The 27,500-nt window shown below is 38.2% G+C and overlaps 1 long non-coding RNA gene across 1 annotated transcript in view; it reads left to right on the top strand.

The window, feature by feature from the left end:
- The window catches only part of LOC123501436, a 60,958-nt gene that overhangs the window by 29,009 nt on the left and 4,449 nt on the right, over positions 1-27,500 (top strand). Inside the window, exon 2 of the long non-coding RNA XR_006673637.1 lies at positions 10,779-10,857. This is a non-coding gene — a long non-coding RNA (uncharacterized LOC123501436). The remainder of the gene's footprint in view (positions 1-10,778; positions 10,858-27,500) is intronic.

Raw genomic sequence — 27,500 nt, 5'->3', positions numbered from 1 at the left:
TGGACACTTTTTTTTATTTATTTTTTTTACCTTGTGATTTGTGTACAATTAGACCATTCTGTTGACATTAGGACTGTGGGGGTCAGAAGTTTAATGGCCAGAGTTTACACTATTTTAATTCCCAACATAAGTTTCTGAAGCTGTATAAAATCATCAAATAGTAAGCAGAAATATGGAAACGCGTCATATGATAGTGAAGAGGTTAATGGTCTTATGGTTAGTGTGTCAAGTCTTAAACCTTTCACCGTTCTACTCTCTCAATTCTGACTTGCTGTGAACCTTTTACCTATTTTTTTTTCTGAACCTATTAACTGCCATTAACCCCTTCAATACTGGGACACTTTTTTACCTTGAGATTTGTGTACGATTAGATCATTTTATTGACTCTAGGAAAGGTCTATGATTAATGGCCGCAATCTTCAATATTTTAATCCCCAACATAAGTTTCTGAAGCTGTATAAAATCATCAAATAGTTAGCAGAAAAAAAATATGGAAACGCGTCGTAGTACTGAAGGGGTTAATGGTCTTATGGTTAGTGTGTCAAGTGTTGGGCTCTTTCACTGCTCTACTCTCTCAATTCTGATTTGCTGTGACTCTATTGCCTATCTGCTCTGATCCAATTAACTCCCATGAATCTGTTAACTGTGGATCTCGTAACTTGTTCCCACTCATCTCTACATTCAGTTTTCATCCTTCTCTCAATTCTGACTTGCTGTGAATCTATTACTTCTCTAATCAATTAACTATATGATCTGAACCTTTTAGCTGCTATGAATCTATTAACTGCGACTCTAATAACTTTTTCCCACTAACCTCTCCGTTCAGCTTTTACGTATGTCAGTCTCATATCTGACATACTATGAATCTATTACCTACATATCTATGAACTTTTTTTTTTTATCTATCTTATCTGTCACGAATTTATTAACTGTAAATCTTGTAACTTGTTCCCGCTCACTTTCTCTACGTTTAGTTTTTCATATCAATCTTAACTCTGATCTGCAAGAAATCTATCAATCTATTGTATTAACTACCTGATCTGCTACGAATCTATTAACTGTAACTAGTACCTCACCTCCTCTACGTTCTCTTCTCCCCACAGCCTCTCCTCTCTAATATGGAAAGAATTTATGAAGACATTGTACAAGAAGACTGTTACCAGATCAAATGACTTACTGAGAGGAAGCACGAAAGACAGTGGAAATAAGCCTCGTATTCTCAAACATTGTGCTTCACCTCCACTATTTCAAAAAGGCTTTATTAAAATTTACACGAGTTTTTAAGTTTTTTTTTATGGTTCTAGAGGCAGAGTGACAAGATTTCTACATTATCAACTGGAGAAACACTCTTGAAAACCCCGCTGATCATCTCTGTGGCCTTGGAAAATAGTCGTGGTGAGAGACCAAAGCGTTTCTGAATACGGATCATAATTAGCAGGTAACTTGGCCACTGAAACACACCTCTATTGCTTCCTGCGTTCAGTTACTCCGTCAACCTCAACTCTGCTATAGGAATCTCAAGTTTTGTAGGGACACTATCAGCAGGGAATGGTGGAGGTGATGGGGGGAAGAGGGAGATGGGGAGAGGGATTTAGAGTGTATAGAAGTGTAGGTATGCTAAGTCCCTCAGTGTCGCCATTCCAGCCCTGATAGATTAAGGAACCCGGACGTGAAAACCGAAAAAAAGGAAGAATAGAACTGTAGGGATGCAGGGAGTGAAGTGCAGGGGACAGTGAGGAATAAGGGGGGAGAGAGGGAGAGGGGGTAGGGAGAGCAGGGGCAGAGTGGTATTAATGGGGGGTAAGGGGCAGTGGTATGAAGTGCAAGGGGTGTAAGGAAGACCGTTGCTGTTGTAAATTTTGTGGAGGGAGCGTCCCCCCCCTTTATCCCCAAAGGTATGTGGAAGGGGGCCCATTGTCGCAGTTGCACCTTGACCGCGCACCTGGCCGCCTTACCTGCCCGGGCCGCGTGGTGTGTGCCGCAGCGACGGTGTGGTGAAGGAAAATGGCTCCCAGTATACCTGCTAATACAAGATAAATGAAAACAGCCAATAGCTTAACACTTCCTCTCTCAGATTTGTGTTTCCTATTGGCAGTTGCAATTTATCTTTTTTTTTTTTTTGCATTTTTTACGAGTCTTTTAAATAGTTTTGTTACATTAGTTTTTTTTTTTTCATAATTAATTGTAACGTTTTATTCCCTCATTTTTATAAGATTCTCATGAAATTGCTTTACATTATTTAATTTTCCTCTCATAAGTACTACCTTCAGTATTTAGCCTTGATTTTATATGATAATATTTTAAATAGTTCAGTACATTTTTCTGTTTTTCCATAAGGAGTTTTCACATACATTACTTCTTCCCCATAAACTCTTACAAATTTCTATCCCTACTTTTTTCTTTCTTTTTTGTACGAGAGTCAACAAATAGTTCCATTTCATTATTTTCTTCTCATTAGCACGAACCAAACTTTTCAGCCACGGATTTCTTTTGACACCGCAGACTCTTAAAATACTAAAAAAAATCCTGGAAATAACTGAAATACTCAAACTCTAGAAAAAAAAAATGAATCTGTTATTTTTATGTACCTTTTGCAAATAACTCCTTGTTTTCAACGTAACACAGTGAAGACTATTGAGAGAAGAAGCTAAGAATGTTATTTTGCATCTATCTCCTACAAATAACTCCTGAAGACTATTGAGAGAAGCCATGATCAGTGTTATTTTGCATGCGTCGTCTACAAATAACTCTTTTTGAACGTAACAAAGGGAGATCACAATGAAGAGGGATGAGAGAAGCTAATAATGATATTTTGCATGTATCTCCTACAAATAACTCCTTTATTTTTATTTATTATTATAATTTTTTTTTTTACGTAAGAAAGAGAAGTCACAGTGAAAAGTATTGAAAGAAGCTACGAATGATATTTTCCTAGTATCTCCTACAAATAACTCCTTTTTTTTTTTAACGTAAGAGAGATCACAGGGAGCAGTGTTGAGAGAAGCAATGATCAGTGTTATTTTTGAATGCATCTACAAATAACTTTTTTTTTTTAATGTATCTTCTGGAACTCCTTTTTTTTTTTTTCCTCGACGTAATAGAGAGTTCACAGAGAAGAGTGTTGAGGGAATGTTCAGTTAGTAATCCATCGTTAAAAAAAAAAAAAAGAAAAGAAAAAAAAAACTAACATTTTCCGGTTCTCAAGTCATAAACCTTACAATATCCGGTGATACAGGAAGAAATGTCTTGTATTTATTGAAGCTTTTGTTCATTTATGTAAACTTCCTTCTAATTAGCATTTATATGTATTCATCTGTACTCATTTATTTAATTTTTTCGATGGGAGGAACACAAAGATGAGGATTTAATGTGTAAGTGGGGAAATCCTTGTTTTGTACTGGTGTGCTGGTATTACTTGGTTTCGTTCATAAGATAACATAGAATAACGACAATGTGGAGAGAGAGAGAGAGAGAGAGAGAGAGAGAGAGAGAGAGAGAGAGAGAGAGAGAGAGAGAGAGAGAGAGAGAGAGAGACGTACGAGTATTGTGTACATGTTCATGAAAAAGATAAGAAAAGAAAAGGTGATTTACACACACACACACACACACACACACACACACACACACACACACACACACACACACACACACACACACACACACACACACACACACACACACACACACACACACACACACACACACACACACTTCTAATCCTCAGCTTTTGGTTTCGTTTCTTCCCTCGTTAATTCTTGCGTTTGTAGTCTGACACTGATCTCTCTCTCTCTCTCTCTCTCTCTCTCTCTCTCTCTCTCTCTCTCTCTCTCTCTCTCTCTCTAGCTAGAAAAGAGAAGATCAAAGGGTTAAATTAGACCTAGAGGCAATTAAAAGACAGGTAATTAGCTAGCACAGGAGGAGACAAGTGGACAGGTGTGAAGAGAGAGAGAGAGAGAGAGAGAGAGAGAGAGAGAGAGAGAGAGAGAGAGAGAGAGAGAGAGAGAGAGAGAATGGGGGAAGAAAGAATAGTGTCGGGTGATTCATGTGAAAGTCAAGATCTGTGTGTGTGTGTGTGTGTGTGTGTGTGTGTGTGTGTGTGTGTGTGTGTGTGTGTGTGTGTGTGTGTGTGTTGCCAGGAGGACACCACGCCTTGCTAGTGATACGGTTACAGAGACAGGGACAGACAGACAGACAGACAGACAGGCAGGCAGGCAGACAGACGGACACTCCAGGCGACACTAATGCTATTTTTGGCACCAGAACTCCTCCTCCTCCTTCTTCTCCTCCTTCTCCTCCTCCTCCTCCTCCTCCTCCTCCTCCTCCTCCTCCTCCTCCTCCTCCTCCTCCTCCTCCTCCTCCTCTCCGCTGTATCGTTTTTTTTACTTCCTCTTCCGGTTTTCATTATTTTCTTTGTTTCATGCTTTTTTCATTATTGTGGTATAGTAGTAGGTAGTAGTAGTAGTAGTAGTAGTAGTGGTAGTGGCAGTGGCAGTAGTAGTAGTAGTAGTAGTAGTAGTAGTAGTAGTAGTAATGGTGTATGTAGGTGTAGTTGATAGCATATGTGTACAGGACATGAACACACACACACACACACACACACACACACACACACACACACACACACACACACACACACACACACACACACACACAATGACAAAAAAAAAATAATGAAGAAGACATTTTCAAAAGCAATGAAATCTGTACTATATAAAAAAAAGATAATGAAATAAAATAGAAGGCAGTATGGCTGTTCCTCACTCGTTTCGTAAGCTTCTGACCTAAAACACTCCCCCAAGTTAGTAAGCTTCTAAACAAATAAATATCAATTCCAGTCATTGAAGTCTTAGTGTGATGGCTTATCAAAGTGTTCAAGGTGTCGCGGTCAAGGTGTCAAGCGTGTATCAATTCAAACAACAGTGTCATGAACGTGGTTGTCAGAAAAGGTAAACAGTCCCTATAGAGAGATGGGAACGTGTCAGGAAAGAGAAATCTGCCTCCATGACTCACGAGAGGAAGCGAGTAGTGGAGTCTGGTCAGTGGTGAGAGCAGAGAGCAGTGCTGGTGAGGGTGGACACCGCGCCCTCACCAGCAGGAAAGAGGCGATAAGAGAGAGGAGATATCTGCCTGGCGTAGTGCTGTGTCATGTATGGATAAAGCTTGATATTCTGTACACATTGGCCCTATTCAAGAGACTATATTATGTACTAATTAATCCCTCTGTACCGGACGCATTTTTACTATTAGTTTAGGTATATTAGGCCATTTGATTGACATTAGGAAGGGTCTATGGAGGTCAGAAGATTAATGGCCACAGTCTTTACTATTTTAATCCCCTCATAAGTTTCTGAAGCTGTATAAAATCACCAAGTAGTAAGCAGAATGAATATGAAAACGCGTCATAGCAGTGAAGGGGTTAAGTGTCTCTTTTAACTCCTTCAGTACTGGGACTCATTTTTACCATGAGTTTGGTTATGATTTGATGATTTTATTGACATTAGGAATGGTCTATGGAGGTCAGAATATTAGTGGCCACAGTCTTCACTATTTTAATTCCCATGCGAGTTTCTGAAGCTGTATACTGTATAAAATCACTAAATAGTAAGCAGAGTGAATATGAAAACGCGTCATAGTAGTGAAGGGTTAAGTGTTTCCTTTAAATGAGAAGAATATCTATGTTGTTAGATGAAAGTAATGAGTTTGAACATTTTTTTATCCTGTTTCTTAAGGTTACACTCGGAAAGAAAGAAAGATTTTTGGTAATATGTTTCATTCAAAATTACATTATTTCAGAGTAGAAGGAGAATGTTGATGTAGAAAGTTTATTTATTTATTTAATTTTTCTATGTAGGAGAGAGGGCCAGCCATGGGTAAAAAAATATCAATCAATAATGTGTTTCTATACTTTCCAAATTTTGTTTAAAGGTGAATATCAGTAAATATTAATATGCACCTTTCCATTAAACTGTAAAGAATATTTAGTTGATGCATAATGTGTCTCCTCTAAGTAATGAACACGTGTCCATTACCAAATAAGAAAGAAAACTTGGGATTGAAAATTTGTTGACTTTTTAAAATTCCAACTCTGATGAAACGAGTCTCTGGGGAAACTGTATGAAGCAAAATTATGTAGAGAGAAAAAAAAAAGGAAGAAAGGAAGTAGAAGATGTGGAAGAAGTGTTGTTGTTTTTGTTGTTGCAGTTGTTGTTCTTGTAGGAAAACTGTATGAAGCAAAAGTATGTAAAGGAAAGGAAGGAAGGAAGGAAGGATGGAAAGAAGTAGAAGATATGTGCTGTTTTGTTGTTGTTGTTGTTATTATTGTTATTGTTGTTGTTGCTGCTGCTGCTGCTGCTGTTGTTCTTGTAGGAAAACTATGAAGCAAAAATATGTATAGGGAAAGGAAGGAAGGAAGGAAAGATGGAAAGAAGAATATATAAGTGCTCTTGTTGTTGTTGTTGTTGTTATTGCTATTGTTGTTAGTGCTGCTGTTGTTGTTCTTGTAGGAAAACTGTATGAAGAAAAAGTATGTAGAGGGAAAGGAAGGAAGGAAGGAAGGAAGGAAGTGTTGTCTTTGTTGTTGTTGTTGTTGTTGTTGTTGTTGTTGTTGTCATTGCTGCTGTTGTTGTTCTTGTAGTAAATATTAATAAAGATTCCTGATTGAAAACTGGGAAAAAGAAATTGAAAAGTGATTATTTTATCCTTATCTTTATTTACTTTATTGATGATGATGATGATGATGATGATGATGATGATGGCAGTAATGATAGTGATAATAGTAATCTTTCATCCATTATTTTTCTATCTATCTAATTTGCAACATTCTCTCTCTCTCTCTCTCTCTCTCTCTCTCTCTCTCTCTCTCTCTCTCTCTCTCTCTCTCTCTCTCTCTCTCTCTCTCTCTCTCTCTCTCTCTCTCTCTCTCTCTCTCTCTCTCTCTCTCTAGACACTGGCCAGACGAGAGAGGACAACTGTGATGATGGGGGGGTGGGGGTCCGGAGGGGGATTCACCTCCTAGCTTTGGTTTCGTCTTACGCTGAGGGGGTGGAAGGGGCAGGGAGAGGAGGAGTGGGTGGGGCAGGGTTGGCACTTATGGGGTGCTTGGTGGTGTGGTGGTGCTGGGGTGGGGGGGATGTGTTTGTCTGTCTGTCTGTCTGTCTTTTTTGTGTATGTGTGTGCGTGTGTGTGTGTGTGTCATCTCATATTAGGGGAGGGAGTTTCTATTTTTGTCCTCCTCCTCCTCCTCCTCCTCCTCCTCCTCCTCCTCCTCCTCCTCCTCCTCCTCCTCCTCCTCCTCCTCCTCTTCTTCTTCTTCTTCTTCTTCTTCTTCTTCTTCTTCTTCTTCTTCTTCTTCTTCTTCTTCTTCTTCTTCTTCTTCTTCTTCTTCTTCTTCTTCTTCTTCTTCTTCTTCTTCTTCTTCTTCTTCTTCTCCTCCTCCTTCATATCTTTTGTTATAGTTAGTAACTTAGTTTTGTTTTCCTTCTTCCTCATCTTCTTCTTTCTTTCTTTTCTTCTTCATCATCATCATCTTTATCATCATCATCATCATCATCATCATCTTCTTCTTCTTCTTCTTCTTCTTCTTCTTCTTCTTCTTCTTCGTTATGAGAACTTAATTAAAACCACCACCACCACCACCACCACGACCACCACCACACTAATATCTACACAAAACATTAATTTAGTATTAGTTTTCACATGTATTGTCTGTATAACTGGCTGTCTTATTATCTCTGTCAATCATCGTGTGTGTGTGTGTGTGTGTGTGTGTGTGTGTGTGTGTGTGCTGTATAGATCTGTTATGTATGTAAATGTGATGATTGTATATTTTTGCCTGGCTGAGTGTATGTATTCTCTCTCTCTCTCTCTCTCTCTCTCTCTCTCTCTCTCTCTCTCTCTCTCTCTCTCTCTCTCTCTCTCTCTCTCTCTCTCTCTCTCTCTCTCTCTCTCTCTCTCTCTCTCTCTCTGTGTCTTCAAAATGGCTGCCGGTTCAGTCTCACATGTCCCTGTACTTACACACTGATGTTCCTTACGAAGCCTGACCACTGCTAGACTCACATTCTAGTTTGGATCCGGGAGGTGAATTGGTGTGTTACTTGAGATGTGACTGCAGGACTCGCTTTTAGAAACACTCTGCCTCGCTATGACAGTTTTAAATGGCCACAAAGATGGTTAGGTGGGTTCTCAAGACTCTTCCTTCTGTTAAAAAGTGTAGGAGTTCCTGTTTACCTGTCACTAGAAGCTTAAAAACACCATTGAAAATACGGTCTCGAGATCTAACAGCTTTTAGAAATGTTTTGCCTCACTACGACAGTTTTAAAAGATCACAGAGATGGTTAGGTGGGTCCTCAAGACTCTTCCTTCTGTTAAAAGGTGTAGGAGTCATGTTTATCTGTCACTAGAATCGTAAAAAGCATCCTTGAAAACCTAGTCTCGAAATCTAACGGCTTTCAGAAACATTTTACCTCACCATGACAATTTTGAAAGGTCACAGAGATGATTGGCTGGGTTCTCAAGACTATTCCTTCTGGGCTCATGTTTATCTGTCACTCGAACCGTAAAAACACCCTTGAAAACCCGATGTTACTTGAAGTGTGACTAGAACTCGCTTTCAGAGACACTTTTGCTCACGACGACAATTCTGAAAGGCCACGCTTTTGTTAAAAGTGTAGAAATCATGTTTATCTGTCACTAGAACCTCAAAAACACTCTTGAAAACACAATTTCGAGATTAATGCTTTTAGAAACATTTTACCTCACCACGACAATTTTAAAAGGGCACAGAGATGATTGGCTGGGTTTTCAAGACACTTCCTTCTGTTAAAAACGTAGCGCTTGTGTTAATCTGTCACTAGAACCGTAAAAACATCCTTGAAAACCCGATGTTACTTAAGATGTAACTATGACTCACTTTTGGGAACTTTTGCTCACCATAATAATTTCAAAAGGTCACAGAGATGATTGACCGGGTTCTCAAGACACTTCCTTCTGTTAAAAGTGTAGAAGTCGTATTTATTTGTCACTAAAACCGTAAAAAACATCCTTGAAAAAACAGTCTCAAGATCTAACAGCTTTTAGGAACTTCTTATCTCACTACAACAATTTTAAAAGGCCACAGAGATGATTAGCTGAGTCCTTCTATTAAAAGCGTAGGAACCATGCTTATCTGTCACTAAAATCGTGAAAACATCCTTGAAGACCCAGTTTCGAGATCTAAACGTGAGTATCACCTGCTCTTAGAAACACTTTGCCTCACTACGACAGTTTGTAAAAGGCCACAGAGGTGATTAGCCGAGTTCTTAGACTACTCGTGCTATTAAAAGCGTAGGAGTCATGCTATCTGTCCCTAAAACCGTAAACACATCCTTGAAAACCCAGTCTTGAGATCTAACCGCTTTTAGAAACACTTTTGCTTATCACGGGTTTTGAAAGGCCACAGAGATGGTTGGTGGGGTTCTCAAGACTACTCCTTCTGTTAAGAGCGTAGGAGTCATGCTATCTGTCCCTAAAACCGTAAAAACACCCTTGAAAACCCGGTGTTACTTGAGATGTGACTATGATTCCCTTTCAGTAACACTCTTGTTCACGACGACAAGTTTTAAAGGCCACAGAGATGATTGGCCGGATTCTCAAGACTCTTCCTCCTGTTAATAGCGTAGGAGCTGTGTTTATCTGTCACTAGAACCATAAACCCTCTCTTGAAAACCCTGTCTCGAGGTCTGATCACTTTTAGAAACACCACGATAATTTTACAAGGCCTCAGAGATGATTAGCCGGGTTTTCTACACTCTTGCTCCTGTTAATAACGTAGAAATCGTGTCTATCTGTCACCTCCTTATGTTAAAAGTGTAGTAGTCATGTTTATCTGTCACTAGAACCGCAAAAGTACTCTTAAAAATCCACGTCACTTTAGCTGTAGTCTGTCTATACTCTAAAGTGGCTCCTGGGTCTCGGTTGGAATGGTGCCCCAGGGAATGCGTGGTTGTCAGATCTTGAGGAAAACCGTGAGCTGTCCTTGAAATAAGTGCGTCGATCAACAGAAAACAAGTATTATCCACATCAATTACGTTAACAATAAGCTAAAATATGTCTTAAATCCAGGAGCCATTTTAGAGTTGACAGACTGTAGTAGAGGTGAGGCACAGAGGAGTTTCAGAAAATGGGCTCAAGATTCCTGTGTGGTGTGGAGGCAGGGAGGTGTTGGGGGGCATTGGAGGTGGGGGGAGGGGGCCATGAGACAGACAGACTTATTAGAGGAGGTCTGGGCTTCGTGGTGGTGGTGGTGGTGGTGATGGAGGAGTGAGCAGGTGAGACGACAGGAGGTCCAGACAGAGATTTTTAGATAAGGTTGTCTCTCTCTCTCTCTCTCTCTCTCTCTCTCTCTCTCTCTCTCTCTCTCTCTCTCTCTCTCTCTCTCTCTCTCTCTCTCTCTCTCTCTCTCTCTCTCAAATAGGAGGAACAGGAATAAAAGGAAGAAATAGTAAAATTGCGTTAGGAAAAGAAGAGAAAAAGAAAAAAAAGAAAAAGAAAACTGCAACAAATTCAGAAAAAAGGGCGAAAAGAAAAAAAAAATATTACAATAACCTAAAAAGAAAAGACGAAAATAAAAAAAAACAATAGAAAAATAAGAAAAAAATTACAGAACCTTAACAAAATAGGGAAAAGGGGAAAAAATTGTACAGAAACCAAACAAAAAATAGGATTAACATTATTACATCAACTTACTATGAATTTATGTACTAATTGTCCCCCCCTCTCTCTCTCTCTCTCTCTTCCTACAGGCAGTGAGTGAGCGGAGGCAATGAAGGCAGGACGCGGACAGCTGATCACCACCTCGACTCACCTGATCCGCACCACCAGGTAAGCGAGGCGGCTCAGGTGTCAATTTGTGGCAACAGGTGTAGCACTTGTATTATTGTCTGTTTCAGGATATTTGTAAGGTCATTTATTGTCTTTTCTGTTATTGTAACCTCAACATTATCATCTTTATCTATTTTGCTTCTCTTATTTATTTTTCGGCTTATTTATTTTTCATTATTGAGGAGTTTTTTTTTTTTTTACTGTAACCTTAGCATTATCTTTTGTTTATTCATGTATTCTTTTTTTTTCATTTTCTAAAGTTATTATTCTTTTTTTATTGTTATTTCAATCTGACCTGGAATGGATTTTTTTTTTCCTTTTCTTTTATTGCAGCTTCAACATTATCCTTTACTCATTCATTCGTCATTTTATTTATTTATTGTATTTCATTTTTCTAGGTTTGCCATTATTTATTTTTTTTTCATTATCATTTCAATCTGACCTGGAATCGACTTTTTTTTTTTCCTTTTCTTTTACTGCAACCTCAACGTTATCTTCCGTCTATTTATTTATTTTGTTTTCTTATGTCATTTCCTGGCTTGACATTAATTTTTTCATTACTTCAATCTGACTTGCAATTCATGACTTTTTATTTTTTCCTGATATAATTCTTAAAAATCTCTTGATGCATCTGAGACAAGTGTGGCAGCAAAGGTGGCACTCGTGTTTCTGGATCCTTGGTGAGGTGATGGGCGTAGGAACTGCTAGTGTGGTGGTCTGAGGCACTAATGAGACTGATCGCTGGCACTTGTGAGGGTCATTATTGTCTGTGGCACTCTCTGGAACTGGCGTGGATCATTCTTGTCTGTGGCACTCACTGGCGCTCTTTCTGGTCTGTCTAACCTTTCACGTGTTTCCAAAGTTTCCTGACCTAAAATGTTGTTTCTAGTGGGAAAATTGAGGTGAAATAATGGTGTTTCCTTGTATTTATCTAAGGAATTTCGTTGTTGTGTGTTGATTTCTTTGAACAAAGTAATGATGACCTTTAGTTTTTATGAATATGTGTGAGCAACAAGCCAGACACATACACAGTTCCAAAATTCACAAAATAATCGGAGGTTTTCAGAAATGCCGTGGATTTTTTCTGATGATTCTTTGTACAAAATGATGAGGACTCACTGAAGAACTAAATGCAGATCACAAACCACACGCACCTTCAAGAGTCAATCCTCACGTTAGTTTTCAAGAATGACACTAAATAAAAAAAAAAAAGTTACCTGATACTCAACTTTTTTTTTCCTCATTCCCATTTCCACATCAAAAAATTTCTCAAGTTCGATAAGCAAATGAATCACAATAATGGCAGACGACCAGCGACTCCTGCGCCTCCCTTTCATTTCCTTGGTCCACCTGGCGTGTTTATCTTCAATCACTTTCCAAATTCCAATAGTCATTTTGTTCGATGGCAGAGATATTGGAAAAGAGAAAGAAAACAAAAGTCAGGGTGGCATGATGACAGACAACCGGCACCTGCCACTCCTTTCATGCCACAGATTCACCTGCCGTGTTTCTATTTATTATTCCAAACTAGATTTTTTTTTTTTTAAGACCAAAAGAAAAATAATATAAGAAGCTTAGGTCGAGTGGTGACAGTCAACCAGCGCCTCTTGTGTCTTTTGTTCCTGAGATTCACCTGCTTTTGTTTATTCATTTTTCCAAACTTGATATTTTTTTTTATTTTGAGACAGAAAAAGAATAATAATATAAGAAGCTTGGCTCGAGAAGGGACAGTCAAGCAGCGCCTCTCGTGTCTTTTGTTCGTGAGATTCACCTGTTTTTGTTTATTTTCCAAACTTGATTTCTTTTTTTCCAACCCCGAGAAAGAAAAACAATATAAAAAGCTGCGATGGAGAGGTGACAGCCAACCAGCGCCTCTCGTGTCTTGTTTCCCCGAGACTCACCTGTCGTGTTGATTTGTATTCATTTTCCAAACTTGAATTGGGATCGACTTCACTTCTTTTTCCAAGACAGTGAAAGAAAATGAAGGAAAAAAAAGAAAGACAAGCTTGAATAGAGTATTAACACCCAACTGACACCTCCTCGCTTCTTTCCTGTTATACATGTAAGTGACGTGTTTATCTCACTTCACTTAACCCCTTCAGTACTGGGACGCATTTTTTACCATGAGTTTGAGTGTGGTTAGACGATTTTATTCACATTAGCAAGGGTTTATGGAGAAGATTAATGGCCAGAGTCTTCACTATTTTAATCCCTACATAAGAAGCTTTATAAAATCACCAAATAGTAACCAGAATGAATATGAAAACGCGTCATAGCACTGAAGGGGGTGAAACATAAGAAAAGAGGGAAGCTGCAAGGTGATAGGCCTACACGTGGCGGTCCCTGTATGAACAAAACTACTTAATTCCATCTATCATCCCCGTCCATAAATTTATCTAATCTTTCAGAGCTACCTGTTGACTCACCACCACCAACGTGATAACTTACTGACGTCATTCGATATTTCATTCCCAAAACAGAAATAGAAAAAAAAAAACTTAGATTCAATAATAGCACTAAAGTCTCTCACTCCATTATGGATTTACTTTCTCACAATGTAACTTGAATTACCAAAATTTTGTTCGAGGACAGAAACACCGCGACGAGAAAAAGAAAACGAAAAGATAGAGGGAGGTGGAGCAAATATTCTTAGAGAGAGAGAGAGAGAGAGAGACAGAGACAGAGACGTTTGGATAGAATAATGACTGCCAACCAATATTTCTCCCTCCTGTCATTTCTCACCGTGTAACTGGCGTGTTTATTTGTATTTGCTCACCAAACTTGAATCACCATTTTTCTCCAAGACAGAGACACGAGGAAAGAAAAAAAAAAAAGATAGAAAGGAAGAAAAAGAGAAAAGGTTTTGATGAGATAATGATGCCAGCCAATATATCTCTCGCTTCTTTCATTTTCAACATGTAAATGGTTTGTTGTTCTTCGTGTTTATTCGCCAAACTATCATTATTTTTTTTTTTTTTGGGGGTGGGAAGACAGAGACACAAGGGAATGAAGGGAAAAAGAAAAAGAAGGGATAGGATGCAATAAATGATGGTAACTGATATTTGCCTCCCTTCATTTCAATCTCGTTTTTTTTTTTTTTAATTTTCCAAACTATCATTTTTTTCTAACAGAGACTCAAGGAAAAAAAAAAAAGAAAAGAAAAGGAAGGGATGGATTGGAATAAATGATGGTAACTGATATCTGCCCCCCTTCATTTCATTTTTTTTTTTTTTTTTATTTATTCCCCAAACTATCATTATTTTTTCTAACACAGAGGCACAAGGGAAAAAAAGGAAAAAAAAAAAGGAAGGATAGATTGGAATAAATTATGGTAACTGATATCTGCCCTTCTTCATTTCAACTTTTTTTTTTTTGTATTTTATTCCCCAAACTATCATTATTTTTTGGAAGACAGACACAAGGGAAAAAGGAAAAAAAAAAAAAGAAAAGGAAGGGATAGGATGGAATAAATAATAGTAACTAATACCTCTCCCTTCTTTTCTCCCTTCATTTCAACTTCTTTTTTTGTATTTACTCCTCAAACTATCATTATTTTTTTTTTAAGAAAGAGACACAGGGGAAAAAAAGGGAAAAAAGAAAAGGAAGGGATAGGATGGAAATAAATAATGGTAACTACTCTCTCCCTTCTTTTCATTATTTCAACATTAACTGCCGAGTTTCTCCATATTTAGTCTCCAAACCTGAATCTTAAGACTTTTTTTGAAGACACAAGAGAGAGAGAGAGAGAGAGAGAGAGGTAAGATGGTGGAATTTTTGATAGAATAATGATTACCAACCACTATTTTCTATTTCTCGCTCCTTCAATTTTCAACATGTAACTTGCGTGTTTGTATTTCCTGTCATCATAATTTTATTCCAAGAAAGAAACGTGGAAAAAAAAAAAATGAAAGACAGAAGGAAGGAAAGGTTTGGATGGAAAAATGACCACCAAACTTTTTTTTTTTTGCTTTTTGCTTCTTTCATTCCCCAAAAACGTAACTTTTCATTTATTAACCTTCCAAACACACACACACACACACACACACACACACACACACACACACACACACACACACACACACACACACACACACACACACACACACACACACACACACACACACACACACACACACCACGAAACATAAATCAAAGAAAAGAAAACGAAAGGGAGAAACAAGCAAAGGGTCAGATACAATAATGACAGCAAAGAAACACCTGCTCCTTTCATTTCCCTTTTTTCTATCTCCGTGTTTCCTGGAGGTGGCGAACAGGTGTGTGGAAATCCCGGTCACACAGCCAGACTCTCTCGACGCGGCACTGCAGAAGGAGAAGGAGGAGACGGAGGGGGTTTATTAGAGGCCGGTGGATGTTGTCTGCTGATTATACCTTATTTCTGTCTACCTATCCATTAGCTTCCACTCGCTGTTTGCCTGTCATTGTGCTAACCCTGGTGATTATGAGGGCTTGGTGTGGGCTTGGTGATGGGGTTAGTGTGGGAGTTGGTGTGGGTTTTCCTATAGGTCACTGTATGCTTAGGTGTGTTTGTGTATGTGTGTGTGGGTATAGGAGGGAAATACATTCATAAAGATGGTCTGGGTGTAAGTGTGGTTTATCTTATCTAAAAAGTGTCCTGCCTTCCTCCACCTTCCATGCCTTCACCTCTTCCCTCCCCTCAAAGAAAGAACTGAAAGAAAGAAGGATATAAACTCTCTCTCTCTCTCTCTCTCTCTCTCTCTCTCTCTCTCTCTCTCTCTCTCTCTCTCTCTCTCTCTCTCTCTCTCTCTCTCTCTCTCTCTCTCTCTCTCTCTCTCTCTCTCTCTCTCTCTCTCTCTCTCTCTCTCTCTAAAAAAAAAAAAACGGGGGGTGGGGGCAATAAACCAAGACAACAGGATCCTTTCTTCCAGTGATGTTAAGTAAAAGCTGAAGAAATTGTAAAAGAAATGCAACGTGTCACCAAAACAAATTGTATGGAAGAACAAAAATATGGTGGTGCTTCTTTAGGTTTGCTTCATGAGGAGAGAGTCTTGTTGTCATTCTCCTCCTCCTCCTCCTCCTCCTCCTCCTCCTCCTCCTCCTCCTCCTCCTCCTCCTCCTCCTCTTCTTCTTCTTCTTCTTCTTCTTCTTCTTCTTCTTCTTCTTCTTCTTCTTCTTCTTCTTCTTCTTCTTCTTCTTCTTCTTCTTCTTCTTCTTCTTCTTCTTCTTCTTCTTCTTCCTCCTCCTCCTCCTCCTTCTCCTCCTCCTCCTCCTCCTCCTCCTCCTCCTCCTCCTCCTCCTCCTCAATAACAGAAATACAACACTAATTACCATAACAACACGAACAATAGACAATAATTATAATACACACACACACACACACACACACACACACACACACACACACACACACACACACACACACACAGAGGAACAATTACCGAAACACAGTCTTTATTCACTTGTCACTCCGTCTACCTGTGTGTTTGTGTATCTGAGTCGATCTAGAAACCTTTCGTCCATTTTGTATTGAGGTGTCAGGGCAGGTGAGTGAGCCAAATGAGGGCCAGCCAGCCAGCCAGGTAACAGCGTCGCACCTGTCATCCGGTAGCACAGGTGAAAGGGGCGGGGTGTTGTGTTGTTGCTGTAGGTTAATTAACTCTCATTAATGATTCTAATGTCGTGACGTGCACTTGTTGTTCGGGAAACTTTGCCCCCCGAAAAAAAAAAAAAAATGTAGCGGTGTTTATCTATGTTCGTAGATTGTTTTGATTGTGTGTGTGTGTGTGTGTGTGTGTGTGTGTGTGTGTGTGTGTGTGAGAGAGAGAGAGAGAGAGAGAGAGAGAGAGAGAGAGAGAGAGAGAGAGAGAGAGGGAATCAGGTAGACAGTATAAAAATAGATCGGTGATGAAACCAATTAAACTAAGCTTACTATCTTTGCTCTCTCTCTCTCTCTCTCTCTCTCTCTCTCTCTCTCTCTCTCTCTCTCTCTCTCTCTTATCCTGTGTTTCTTAGTTATTTTGTCTGCCTTTTATGGAAACATGCTTTGAGAGCTTTTTTTTTTTTTTTATTTATGTTGCCCTTGCCCAGTGATCCTCTTACTACTACTACTACTACTACTACTACTACTACTACTACTACTGTTAATGTTATGTCATTCGTTTTTTTCTTTTTCTGTCTTTTTGTTGTTGTTCTTCTCCTTTCTTCTCTTCTCTTCTCTTCTCTTCTCTTCTCTTCTCTCTTCTTCTTCTTCTTCTTCTTCTTCTTCTTCTTCTTCTTCTTCTTCTTCTTCTTCTTCTTCTATTTCTTCTTCTCGTTTCTCTTCTTTTCTTTTTTCTTTTTTCTTCTTCTTCTTCTTATTTTTCTTCTTCTTCTCCTCTTCTACTACTACTACTACTGCTTCTACTACTACTACTACTACTACTACTACTACTACTACTACTACTACTACTACTACTACTACTACTACTACTACTACTACTACTACTACTACTACTACTACTACCAATAACTAAACATTATCAACAGCAACAATGATAATGATAATAATAATAATAATAATAATAATAATAATAATGGTAGTAATAACAATGATAATAATAATAGTGATAATAATGATAATGGGTGTTTTGGTGTGTTGTTGTGGCGGAGTGGTGATGGTGGTGGTGTTGTTGCTGGTGTTGTTACTGCTTCTAGTGTTGTTGCTGTTTTGTAGTTGTTGTTCTTGTTGGTGTTTGCTTTGTCATATGTTTGTGATGAGTTGAGAGAGAGAGAGAGAGAGAGAGAGAGAGAGAGAGAGAGAGAGAGAGAGAGAGAGAGAGATGATACACAAAAGTAAGAAATATTTCAATCATTAATCGGAAAAATATTTAAATCACCACCACCACCACCACCATCATCATCATCATCATCATCATCATCATCATCATCACCATCACCATCATCTTTTTCACCGCCATCATCGTCGTCATCATCATCATTGCCATGGCTTTTAATGTTGTTTTTACTAATGTTGTTGTTGGTGGTGGTGGTGGCGGTAGTGGTGGTGGCGGTGGTGTTGTAGCAGTAATCACGAGTACAAACACTTTTCATGATTACCAACAAAAAACGGGAACACACACACACACACACACACACACACACACACACACACACACACACACACACACACACACACACACACACACACACACACACACGGTAATAGAGGCACAATAAAATATACACCAGCTATTCCCCCTTCCCTCTCAACCATTCCCTCCCACCCTCCCTCCCTCCCCTCCTGACCATAACCCTTCATCGCCTGGCCCTCTTCCCTCCCTCCCTCCCTCCTCCTCCTCTCTCCTTCCCTCTCCCACTCCACCCCTCCCTTCCCACTCCCTCCCTGATTCGGCGACCATTTTAAATACACACACCCGGCCATTTTGTGATCTCGGGTATGTACACGTGGAGAAGAAGGAGGAGGAGGAGGAGGAGGAGGAGGAGGAGAAGGAGGAGGAGGAGGAGGAGGAGGAGGAAGTCAGGGTACAGTGATGGACTCAAAAAGGAAAAGAATATACTAGTGATGATGGTGATGGTGAGGGGTGTTGGTATAATGATGGTGATGGTGGTGGTGGTGGTGGTGGTGGTGGTGATGATGGTGATGATGGTGAAAGGACGAAAGGAGAAGAATGATACGAAAGAAAAATGTGATGTCAGGAATTTAATGAGAGAGAGAGAGAGAGAGAGAGAGAGAGAGAGAGAGAGAGAGAGAGAGAGAGAGAGAGAGAGAGAGAGAAAGGGGGGTATCATAACCTGCCCCCCCCTTCCCCTTTCGTTCATTCCGTGGCGAGAATTACCAGGAGATAATCATTACGAACTGCGGTAATTATAAGCCTTAAATGAGAGAGAGAGAGAGAGAGAGAGAGAGAGAGAGAGAGAGAGAGAGAGACGACTATGCCCAAATTATTCTCTCTCTCTCTCTCTCTCTCTCTCTCTCTCTCTCTCTCTCTCTCTCTCTCTCTCTCTCTCATGCAAACCATCTTAATGCTTGAATAGGTTATCTAAATTATTTTATTGCCATCACTTGAAAAATAGAAAAAAAACAAAACAAACAATGCCACATGCTTTCTACAAATTGAGGTTTTTCACGACTAAGAATATTGGGTTTCTTATTTTCCCCTTCTTTTTTTCACCTTTTTTCTATTTTTTTATATACTCTGCGTCTTTCTTTAATATACTCTGTCCTTCTTTTCTTTTTTTGTTTTTTGTTTTTTTTGTTAATGTGTAGAAGTAAAGAGATGGATATTTGTTTGTTAGTGAAATAGAAGGATAAGAGGAGGTTACTGAGGAGGAGGAGGAGGAGGAGGAGGAGGAACAGGAACAGGAGGAGATGGAGGAGGAGACGGAGGAGGAGGAGGAAAAGGAGGAGGAGGAGGAGGAGGAGACGGAGGAAGAGGAGGATGATGAGGAGGAGGAGGAGTGGAACAAGGAGAGGGAAGGCAAGAAATTTGAAGAAAAAAAAAGAAGAAATTAAAGAAAAGACAGACATACGTACATTTACAAATAAAAGAAAAGTATACACATTATTTTCTTTTATTCACATTTCCACTTTTTTTTTCCTTCCCTTGAAATTTTGGGACAGACAAATAAAGGCTTCTTCTCTCCTCTTTGTCTTCATTCCCTTAAATAAACCAGGAAGAAATAAAATAAAAAAAAAATCATATCAATAGAATCACTTATTGTAGGGCAGATCAGGGCGTGGTGGTGGTGATGATGATGATGATGATGATGATGATGATGATGATGATCCCGAAAGTGAATCCTAGCACATATTAATGGTGGAGGTGGCGAGGGTGTGTGTGTGTGTGTGTGTGTGTGTGTGGTGGTGGTGATGAGGGTGATATTGTACCCCAAGGTGAGATCCCAACACAGATTAGAGGTGGAGGTGGAGAAGCTGTGTGTGGTGTTGTGGTGGTGGTGGCAGTGGTGGTAGACAGGTAAATGAAGTAGAGGTGATGTGATCTACCTGTTTATCTGTTAATCTGAATGTTTGTGTTGATTTATGCGTGTTTTTCATTGGTATTCGTTTATATTATTCTTTTAATCTCTCTCTTTTTTGATGAAGGTGGAAATGAATGACCTTTTTCGTTATTCAAATTTTCCTAGATCTTTTTTTTTTTTTTTTGTGTGTGTGTATATTAGTTGATTTGTATATTGATTTGATTTACGTATTCATTTGTTTACTGGTATTTACATTCTCAGTGTATTAAATTCTATTCTAGCTGATATAGTTATTGTCCTATTCTATTCTGTTATTAAATTATATTCTATCATTGTATAAGGTGGAAATATTTCATACAGGGACTTCTTGCAACTTCTCTTTCTCTTATTATCTTTTTTTATGTATTCTTTTTATTTTATTTATTTATTTTGTATTTATTTCCCAGTGTATTAAATTCTACTGTATTATCGTTGTAAAGGGTGGAAACAGGAGGATCGATTTCATACAGGGACTTATTTTTAACTTCTCTCAATCTTTTATTATCTTCTAAATATCTTCTTTTTTTCATTTATTTATTTCTATCCATTTATTTATCTTTTTTTAATGCCATCACCCTTTATTTTCTTACTTTCCTATGCTATGTCTGTTTATAATTCGGCCACCCACTGAACAAGACCTCACGACCCAGGTATAATTCCCAACTCCTATTTTGAAGAACCGTGACACAGACCCATTACTCCCAAGACAACAAACACACTAGGGAGACAAACAAGACGTGTGAGTGCGAGTGGGGAGAGATGCTGAGACATATTGCCTTATCATGACTGTCCTGAAGAAACCTAAAAGAGACAGGGACAGTAAAATGTAGGAACAGTCTATCAGAAAATGTCACAAGATTTAAGGAAGGGTAGAAAAAGGCAGTGAGAGAGAGAATAACTTTTAATTAAGGCTGTAACACTTGAGAGAGAGGGAGTGAGAGAGTAGGACAGTAAGTGTTAGACTCCATATATCCAGGGAGATGAAACCTAAGAGACATGAAGAGACGGTGAGAGATCCGTAATCCATAATTTCTTGGTCACTTGAAGAAGAGGCACTAAGAGACTCAGTATTTTTTTTAGGTAGGTAAGACTTAACCCCTTCAGTAACATGTCGCGTTTCAATATCAATTCTGGTTACTATTTGGTGATTTTATACAGCTTCAGAAACTTATATGGTGATTAGAATAGTGAAGACTCTGGCCATTAATCTTCCGCCCCCTGTAGACCCTTCCTAATGCAAATAAAATCGTCTAATCACACACAAAACTCAAGGTAGAAATGTGTCCCAGTATACTGAAGGAGCTAAGTAGAGAAATAAGAGAAACAGTGAGAGATAATCATTTCTTAACTCAGGAGAAAGATATGGGGAGATTGTGTATTACTTCACCGCTTATAACATTCTAAGGAGACAGAGAGACAATAGGAGAGAGACACAAATATTCTCAGAAGACTTAGAGAGATATAGAGAGACAGAAAGAAACAACCCATTACTTCTTTACTACTCTTAGAGACAGAGAGACAGTGGGAGATACAGGAGGGGACTTAAGATATATAGAGAGACAAAAAGAGATGATACATTAGTGTGTAGTCTAGAGAGAGAGAGAGAGAGAGAGAGAGAGAGAGAGAGAGAGAGAGAGAGAGAGAGAGATTATCCGCAGTTTCAGGAGATATGAAAAAAAAGACGGAGATACAATAAATTCATCAGTACCTTAGGAGAGAGAGAGAGAGAGAGAGAGCATCATATTAAAACACTTGAAAGAAACAAACTCAGTGGGCTACAAACTCATTATTTTTCACCGTTGGAAGACCTAGAAGAGAGAGAGAGAGAGAGAGAGAGAGAGAGAGAGAGAGAGAGAGAGAGAGAGACTAACCAACCCCATCCTACTATATGCAAAGGCACTACAGATACACACAATCAAGAGACAGTACGAGACTTACTTAACATCTTTTTAAGGCTCAGAATTCAAAAGAGGGAGTGAGGGAGATGCGACGAGGCGAGCGAGGCTGTGAACTGCCATTTAATATTTGAAAAGTGCGTGCATGGCAGTCACACAAGGGGAAGCGAAGGCATCATTATCAAATACGTGACTCTGAAAATATATAAACGTCAGGTGTTTTTGTGCTAGTCAGAGTCAGAGAGAGAGAGAGAGAGTGAGACAAAGAGCAAGGGATTAACAATGATATTACGCAGTAACATGCAGCAACATGCCCCAAGGTGTTGCCTATGCTGCCTCATCACGCTGCTGTGTTTTGCTCTGCTCGTGTGGGATGCTGGAGGAAAAAGTGGAGAGATGGGTACTGCAGAAATAAATGATAGGAAAGATAGGAAAGCAAATGTACATAGGGTAGTGAGAAAGATGTAAGATGTGAGAGGGAAAAAAAGTTAGAAAATAGGAAAGCAGAAATAGATGATAGGACAGTAATTAAGTGTTTGTTAAGATAGGACAGGAAAAGTTAAGAAAAATATGAAAGCAAATATATGTAAGATAGTAAAAAAGAGGTTTGCTATTAAGTTTTAAGATGTGATAGAGAGAAAAAAATACAGAAATAGGAAAGCAGAAATGGATGATAGGACAGTAATTAAGTGTTTGTTAAGATAGGACAGAAATAGGAAAGTAGAAATGGATGATAGGACAGTAATTAAGTGTTTGTTAAGATAGGACAGGAAAAGTTAAGAAAAATATAAAAGCAACGTTATGTCAGGTAGTAAGAAGGTTTCTGATATTAAGTTGCAAGATGTGATAGGGAAAAAAATAAACAAAAAATATAGGAAAATAGAAATAGAAGATAGGACAGGAATTAAGTATATGGACAGAAAAAAATGAAGAAAAATATGACAGCAAGTATATATAGGGTTGTAAGAAAGTATTTGGTATTAAGTCAAGAAATAGCAAAGTAGAAATAAAGAAAGTGATAGGACAGTAATTAAATGTTTGCCAAAATAGGACAGGAAAAATTAAAAGAAATATGAAAGCAAATGGTGGCAAGAAAATGTTTGCTATCAGTTGTAAGATGTGACAGAAAAAGTAAAAAAAAAAAAAATAGGAAAGTAGAAATGAAAAAAAATATAGGACAGTAATTAAATGTTTGCCAAAATAGGACAGGAAAAGTTGAAAGAAATATGAAAGCAAATAATAGTAAAAAAGTGCAAATTTGCTATGAATTAAAAGATGTAACAGGAACAAAAAAGTTAAAACAATAGGAAAGTAGAAATAGAAAATAGGACAGTTATTAAGTGTTTGCTAAGATAGGAGAGGAAAAGTTTAAAAAATATGAAAGCAAATATACGTCAGACAAGTAAGGAAGTGTTTAGTATTAAGTTTTAAGATGTGACAGGGGAAAAAAGGTAAAAAGAAATTAGGAAAGTAGAATTAAATGATAGGACAGTAAGTGTTTGCTAGTAAATATTGAGGTGATAAAACAGGAAAACTTCAGAAAATTAGGAAAACAAAGATATATAGGACAGTGAGTAATTGTTGAGCTGATAGGACAAGAAAAGGAAAAAAAAGAAAGGAAAAGGAAAACAAAGGTACATATGACAGTAAATTTGTGCCAGCAAGTATTAAGATGTCACAGAAAAAGCTAAAGGCACAAAAGCAAGTAAGAAAGTTTCTCCTAATAAGTCTTAACCCTTTCGGTACTGGGACACATTTTTACCGTGAGTTTTGGGTATAATTTCACGATTTTGTTAACATTAAGAATGGTCTACAGAGGTCAGAAGAGTACTGGCCAGAGTCTTCACTAATTTAATCCCTCTTATGAGTTTCTGAAGCTGTATAAGATGGCCAAATGATAGCAGAATGAATATGATAACGTGCCATGGTACTGAAGGGGTTAAGATGCAGCAGAATAAAACGTTAAGTTATCAGGAAAGCAAAGATACAAGATAGGACAGTGGGTAAGTGTCTGCTTGGAAATGAGGTAATAGAACTGGACAGTGTTGAAAAAAATAAAAGAATAAATAGGAGAGGGAAGATACATAGAGAAGTAAGTATGTGTGTGCTAGCAAGTCTTAAGGAGATAAGAATGACAGGAAAAGTAGATTGTAGAAAATAGAGAAAGTAGAGGATTGTAGAAAGAGAAAGTGTAGAAATAGAGTTAGAAAAGTAATAATTGTTTGCCAGTAACTGTTAGGGAAATAAAAATGACAGGAGAAGTAGACTGTATAAATAGAAAAAGTCGAGGATTGCAAAAACAGAGAAAGTAGAAGATTGTAGAAATGGAGAATGTAAAAATAGAGTTAGAATGATAATAATTGTCTACCAGTAAGTGTTAAAGAGATAAGAATGACAGGAGAAGTAGATTGTAGAAAATAGAGAAAGTAGACGATTGTAGAAATAGAGATTGTGAAAATAGAGTTAGAACAGCAATAAATGGAGAGATTAGTTAAGAAAATGACTGATACTTGTTAAATAAATGTGACTTGTAGAAATAGATAGGTGGAGAAGCAAAAATGGCCAGATTTTCTTAAGCAGACCAAGAAAATTATAGAAGACAAGCAAACAGTAGGAGATGGAATGATTATAAATAGAAAAAAAAAAAAAATAGGACAGCAAAACGAAAAAAAAAAGATTAAATAGAAAGAACAACAAACTTAGAGGGACAAATGGAGAGAGAGAGAGAGAGAGAGAGAGAGAGAGAGAGAGAGAGAGAGAGAGAGAGAGAGAGAGAGAGAGAGAGAGAGAGAGAGAGAGAGAGAGAGAGAGTCCATAAAATAAGTAGATAGACTAAGAGATAGGTAGAAATCGAATAGTAAAAAATATATTCCAACTAAATCACTGTAGAGAAAACGTGAAAAGAAAGGAAGAAAGAAAGAAAAAGAAAAGTCACTTATTTTGAGATCAGTGGTGGCTTTGAAAATAATTGAAGTTGCAAGTATTCATGTAAACGATTATAGATTCCATTCTTTACTTAGTTATTATTTATTTATCTATTTTTATTTATTTATTTCTTAGCTAGTTAAGTAGTCCATTTTATTTACTCATTTATCAACTTTTTTTTTTATTTTAACCTCTTCAATAGTGAGGAACATTTTACCTTGAATTTTTTTGGGTATGATTAGACGATTTTATTTGCGTTAGTAAGGGTCTGTGGAGGTCAAAAGATTAATGGCCAGTCTTTGCTATTCTAATCCCAACATATGTTTCTGAAGCTGTATAAGATCACCAAATAGTAAGCAGAATGAATATGAAAAGACGGGATGGTATTGAAGAGATTAGCCCCTTCAGTACTGAGACACATTTTTACCTTGATTTTTTGGGTATGATTAGACGATTTTATTTGCATTAGGAAGGGTCTGTGGAGGTCAAAAGATTAGTGGCCAGAGTCTTTGCTATCCTAATTCCAACATATGTTTCTGAAGCTGTATAAGATCACCAAATAGTAACTAGGATTAATATGAAAAAAAAACGGCATAGTCCTGAAGAGATTAAGGCGTTATACCAGCAAAAAAAAAAAAAAAAGAAAGAAAGAAAGAAAGAAAGAAAGAAAACAAAAAAAACAACTTTTTTTCATCGGAATTCAAAACCCTCACGAACTCGCATTTAGACAGTGAAGATGCTACACAGATCTCAGCTTGACCCAGGAACACTTTATTTGTATTTTTGTCAACCTGAGATAGAACCACCACCTTCACTACTCAGCTGCCCGCATAACAATATCTCGCATTAATATTCGGAGGAGACTTCTTGTATACCGTTGTAGATCATTAACCCCTTCAGTACCATGACGCATTTCCATATTCATTTTGGTTACTATATGGTAACTTTATACAGCTTCACAAACTCATGTGGGGGATTAGAATAGTGAAGACTGTGGCCATTACTCTTCTGACCTCCATAGACCCTTCCTAATGTCAATGAAATGGTCTAATTGTACACAAATCTCAAGGTAAAAATGTGTCCCAGTACTGACACGCTTTGGTGTCCGTGCCTCAGAATGCCTCCAGACTAAGTTTAATGTGTCTGCTTGTCTTCGCCTGAGAGGGAATAAAAATTTACTCCATCTCTTCTTTTTTGTTAGGGTGATGGCGAAGATAAGCTGTGCGTGAGTGACTGAGAAATTTTGGTGTTTAAAGGTGGTGGTGGTGATGGTGGTGATGACGGTATAGTAAGTTAGGTGTGGTTACTGTTTGGTGATGGTGGTGGTGAAGTTTGTGGGGTGCTGTGATGAAAGTTTTTAGGCAGTGTTAATGATTGTGGTGCTTAGTGGTGATGTAGGTTGAGTCTTGGTGTAGTAGTGGTGGTGATGGTGGTGGTGGTGAGGTTTATGATGATAGTTTTTAGTCAGTATTCGTGTTTGTGGTGGTGTAGATGTTGAAAGTAAAGATACATGTGCAGTGGTGATGAGTGCAAGACTGTCTACTAGTGGTGATGCAGGTGTTGAAAGTAGAAATATAAGTACAGTGGTGATGAATTTAAGATTGTGTACTGGGTAGTGATGATGATAGTGGATGAAGATAGTGGTGATGGTGGTGATGATAAGGTCAAGGGTGAGAGTATTACAGTAGTGGTGAGGCGATAGTGGTGCATGAGCGAGTGGCATTACTGGTGATGTCAGTTGTGGTGGTGTTGGTGGTGTTGGTGGTGGTGGTGGTGGTGGTGGTGGTTCCTTCAAGGTGTTGAGTGAACCTGTCTATTGTGTGCTAATTAACCTCACCTGGAGAATTACTTAGGCTGCGCAGGTATGTATATATTTAGGTTTCACTCCCCACCTGTCTTTCTCTCTCTCTCTCTCTCTCTCTCTCTCTCTCTCTCTCTCTCTCTCTCTCTCTCTCTCTCTCTCTCTCTCTCTCTCTCTCTCTCTCTCTCTCAGCTTTATTATAGAGGTAAAATTTTCCTACTATTCCTTATCATATATCCTTAAGTACCTGTGTTTGGTAAGGTGTGAAGGTTACCTGTGCAATTATTGAGGTTTTAAAGAGATTGCAGAACAGGTGATTAGTTTTCCTTAATTAGTATTAGTATGTCTTGTCATTGTTGTTATTGTTATTGTTGTTAGTTTCGTCTCAATAGTTTCTTTTTGTATATACTTGCCCTTGATCCACCAAGACACAGATATTAAGAACGCTGAAAGAAAAACAAACTCATTAATTCTCTCAAGAAAAGGAATGAATAAATAAATAAATAAAAGAGACGAAAGGATAAATAGAACAAAGGAGGAAAAGAGGGAAAAAAAGTTCACTCTAACAGGAAATCATTAAAAAGAAAGCTAATTTGAGTTCCACAGGTGTCTTTGAAGTCCTCTGCAGGAATAGTTGAAGCCGTAGATAGATAAAAAAAAATTATGATAGACGAATAAGATAAAATGGTAAAAATGATAGTTGTTTCGAGTCTAGATGTGAAAGTCATGAAGAGTGAAGCTGCTGGTTAACTCCTGCATTATTAAGAGGGATGGGAACGGTGCTGGAAAAATTAAAGGCTGTCTCTCTTATTGTTAATTTGTTTTTCTATTTATTTTTGCCTTTGTTGATTTGCCTGTCTGTCTGTCTGTCTGTTTGTCTGTTTATCTCTATATGTATTTTACTGTTTGTATGTTTGTCTTTTTTTCATTTCTTTTTCTTTTACTTTCTTTAACATTTTCTTTCTCTTTTTCTGTCTTTCTGTCTCTATGTGTCTGTCTGTCTGTATGTATGTATGTATGTATGT

This window comes from Portunus trituberculatus, chromosome 9 (assembly GCF_017591435.1).
Source record: "Portunus trituberculatus isolate SZX2019 chromosome 9, ASM1759143v1, whole genome shotgun sequence".
Lineage (NCBI taxonomy): Eukaryota > Metazoa > Arthropoda > Malacostraca > Decapoda > Portunidae > Portunus > Portunus trituberculatus.
The sequence above is the reverse complement of the archived record's forward strand: the minus strand, read 5'-3'. Positions and strand labels throughout refer to the sequence as shown.